Genomic DNA, 4,232 nt, shown 5'->3' with positions numbered 1-4,232 from the left:
AGGGCATATTCTGCAAGCCAGCCTCCTGCCTGCAGGCACACAGCCTTACTCAGTCCATGGGTCTAGAGCCCACAGCTGCTCTGTCTCTCTATGCCACTCCCTCTGCGGTTGCCACTTTTCAAGATAGGATCTCACACTCCACTCATGCTCTTCCTTCTTGATGGGCCTGGGATGTCTGTTCCTGAAATGAAAAAGTAACTACTCCCTGCCAATATTCTACAATTAGCAGTTGTGATGATCACAATTAATCCTGCTAACAATTACTCACAATTGAATCATAAAATCCTATCAGTATCATCCCCCATCATCCCCTTTCAGCAGATCCATCTGAAGAAGAGGAAAACTATTCAGTGGGGATTCTACTTTACCCTCCTCATTCTGAAACTAAGCACTCATGAAAGCTTGTAAGCCAGCCACTTCGTGCCTTTATAGCGCCCCATTTTTGATAGCCAGTGTCTAGATTGCTCATTCCTATCAACCCAGTACACTGAGGAGGCAAGCTTGTTCCTTGATATGAAGAATCCTTCCATTCCAGCTGGAGTTTTGAGCAACTGCATCCATAAGCAAAATTTCAGTGCATCAAATTGTATCAATTCACACTTGCTAACAACATCAAGCATCTTTATCTTCATCTGGTCGAGTTCTGGTCAGCTAGGTCAAATGGGTACTGTCTGCCAAGTTTGGGAGTTCATACACACCTCCCTGCACTTCAGGCCAGCTGAATGCTTCACTCTCAGCTCTATCCCCTCTGACTTTATTGTTAAAGACACTGATGTGGACTTCATTGTAGACCAGTCCTATATATGTTGGTGTTAAGTACCATCAAATTGGTTCCAACTCATAGTGACCCTGTATGGGGTTTCTGAGGACCATCTGGTGGGTTTGAACTGCAGACCTTGCCATTATCAGTCCAGTGCTTATTCTACACCACACCAGGACTCCCTATATACAGTGTAACCTTATTCAGCATTTCATACCATCAGAAGCATCAGATGTTAATTTTAAGCCAAGTTATTCAAGTGATTCTAATTGTAACACCTGCACTGCTTTCACCCCCAACAATATGTCTAGCAAGAGAAGGCATGCCATTGAAAGTTCTGGTCCAACAAAAATGGCGAAGAAGACTCTAGACCTGGCTGCAAAGACAAAGATCATTAAGGAAAGAAAGTCAGAGAAATGAGACTGTCTCATTAAGGAGAAGACTAGGATCTCAGAGGCAGTTAAAGGGGTGGTGTGCATAAAAATCAACAATTTTAACAAAGAAGAGGCAAGGACTAACCCATGAGATGGAGAAGCTGCTGATGGAAGATCAAAACCAAAAGAGGAGTCCCATGAGTGTACTGATGAGTTAAACAAAAGGAACAGCAAGGAGAAAATGACTGTGAGCACTTTAACACCAACAAGGACTGATTTCATCACCTCAAAAGCATATTTGACTTACGTACTACGTGTATAACTAGAGAAACAGGAAGAGCTGATGATGCCGAAAAACTTAAAGATGGGGTCGACATTAATACATGATGAAGAAATATTTACTAGATCAGATTTTCAACATGGGTGAAAAAGCTTGTTTTGGAAAAGGATGCCATAATGGACCTATATTCACAAAGAGGTAAATTTGAAGCCTGGCTTCAAGGCATGTAAGAACAGAAGTTATAGGGAAAAGCATGCAAGGGATGTGGGGGATAATGCTGAGTTATGTGAACAGACTCCAAGCAATTGATGAGGATAATATAATGAAAGAGACTGGTGAAAAAATTGTCCATATGACAAGAATACTGAATTTAAAACTTGATATTGCTGATGTGGAACAGCTTCATAGATCATGACGAAGCAGATCAGGACTTAAAGGATTTTGAAGAAGAAAGAAATATCCATGAGCAATAGGAAGGAGGGGGAAATTTTTGTTACAGTGGAAGAATTAGCTGATGTTTTTTCTAAACTAAATCAAGGCTTCAGTTACTTGAAAACATGGACCCAAACACTGATCACTTTGTTAAAGATGGTAGGGAGAGCCTGGAAGCTGTGGGATGTTACAGCAAAACATATGAAGAAAAGAAGGAAAAGTATCATACAGATAACGCTCATTAATTTTCTGCCTAGAAATGCTACCCTCTTTCCCAAGGATAATCTAGATGATCTAAAACCTTCCACAGTGAAAATATTAGCACAATTGACAAAATGCTAATGTTGTACAACTTTTCTTTATTTTCAGTACATTTTTTATGATTTGTGTACTTTTTTATTGTTTATATTAAAATATATCTAAGTGTACATGTAATGTTTCCAACCCCAAAGATAAATAAAGATCAGATTTATAAAGACATTGATAATAAAAATAATATTGAAAGCTAATTAAAAGAAGAGATATTCAGTTTACGTGAGAACTGACTCACGATGGAGTCATAAGTCGGGGGACTGTCTGTTACTGTCACCTGGTTTGTCCTTTTAAAGCTCAGTGGAGATCATTTGACTCACTACTTAGCAACACCCCAGTAAAATAAAACTCTTTTTATTATCCAAATTCCTCCATGATTTGAGGTCAATTTATTCTTCAATCTTAATTGCTTTCATTCACCTTATTTTTCAATCTTACTTCCTTTCATTTACTGTATGAAATCACTTGTAATTCCCAGTCTTGGTTTTCCCAGCGTTCATTCCTTTGTTTGTGCCCTTTCCTCAGCCTCAAACACCTGCCTCTTCTACCATATTTGTTATGTGACCTTGAGTAAATCCATCAACTTCTCTGACTCTGTTTTTTCATCTGTTAAGATGTGATAGTAGTATTTACCTTACAAGATTGAACCACAAGAGCACATAGAAAATAGCTGTCCCCATGCTTGCCATAGAAAGTATTGACTAGTAAGCAAGCTCCTTTTTCTCTTTCCCCCTTTTTAGTTTTTGTCACACCTCTTCTGGATCTTGCTAACTCTCTCCTCTCTCCTAATTCCCAGTTTGGTCCCTAACCAGCCTACAGTGAATGAAGAAGGCAGAGCTCCTCCTGCAGGTTTGGTCAAAACTCTCTTTCTCTTCCTGACTTTCTTTAGTTCAGCTCAGTGAACTTGAATGAGACTTGTAATGTGTTGGCACTTGCTGCCCATGGATGGATCAGACCTAGTCCCTGACCTCTCCAGGGTCCAGACAAACCCTCAAATTTCTCCCAGCCCTATTCTTTTAGCCAAAGTCCCAGCCTGCTTATGAAGAAGACACCAGCTAGCTGAGGCCCAGGGATGTGCAGAATGGTTAACTGAAAAACCCCTTTACACTACGCTTTGCTCTCCTGTCTTCATGGGCTCAACCTTGTTCTCAACTAATCTGCATGAGTACTGTGTGAGTGCCCTTGACCTTTTCAGGATGAAGAGAGATGAACTTGACACAGCCCCCAAGTGATTGCTTCCATCATCTGCACCTGCCCTCACTGTAGACCTTCTGTTCCTATTGTTCTTTAGATGAGTCTCCTGGATCTTCAGTACTGTATTCGCTCCACTTCCTCCACCCACTCACTCATTCATTCACACACAGACAGGCAGAGTTTCCTGCCGTTTTTCTCTGCCATTCCTGCTTCTCCAATAATTTTCCTGCTGAAATATATAAAACCTCAAGCAATCTCAGGAATAGAGTTGTTAGGGTTCATACAGATAATGATTTTCAGGCTAAATTACTGGTTTATCTTTTGAGGAAAGAGGATGGACAAGGGCTCATTAGAAATCAATGAGTGAAGAGTGAGTCAGACAGGGTGGGACCAAGAGGAAGTTATCACCTCACTTCCTATTAATCAGGAAGGCTCTATGAAGGAGGTGGAATCTTTACTAACCATTGGGCTGAGAATACTTTCCATACTACACCTGGCTTACATCCTTATCAAGAATGTGAGTTCCTTGACCCCATGTTTCTCCAGTTTATCACCTCACCCTTGGCTTTTCTTTCTTCCTATTCAACCAAGTGCCAGGCTCCTTCACTGAACCCTATAAACTCAAGGTCTTTCACTTAGCTTTCCTGCAGATTTAAACAGCCCCATTTCTGCCTTCCTGCCTCCCTAGTGGAGTCCTGGTGTGGTGCTGTGGGTTAATGTGCTGGATTACAAAGTTGGTTTGAACTACAAGGTTGGCAGCTCAAGCTCACCAGCTGCTCCTCGGAAACCCTATGTTGTTGTTAGGTGCCATCGAGTCAGTACTGGCCCATAGCGACCTTATGCACAGAGAACGAAACACTGCCCGATCCTGGGCCAACCT

Source organism: Chrysochloris asiatica, unplaced genomic scaffold (genome assembly GCF_000296735.1).
Source record: "Chrysochloris asiatica unplaced genomic scaffold, ChrAsi1.0 scaffold00026, whole genome shotgun sequence".
Classification (NCBI taxonomy): domain Eukaryota; kingdom Metazoa; phylum Chordata; class Mammalia; order Afrosoricida; family Chrysochloridae; genus Chrysochloris; species Chrysochloris asiatica.
The sequence above is the reverse complement of the archived record's forward strand: the minus strand, read 5'-3'. Positions refer to the sequence as shown.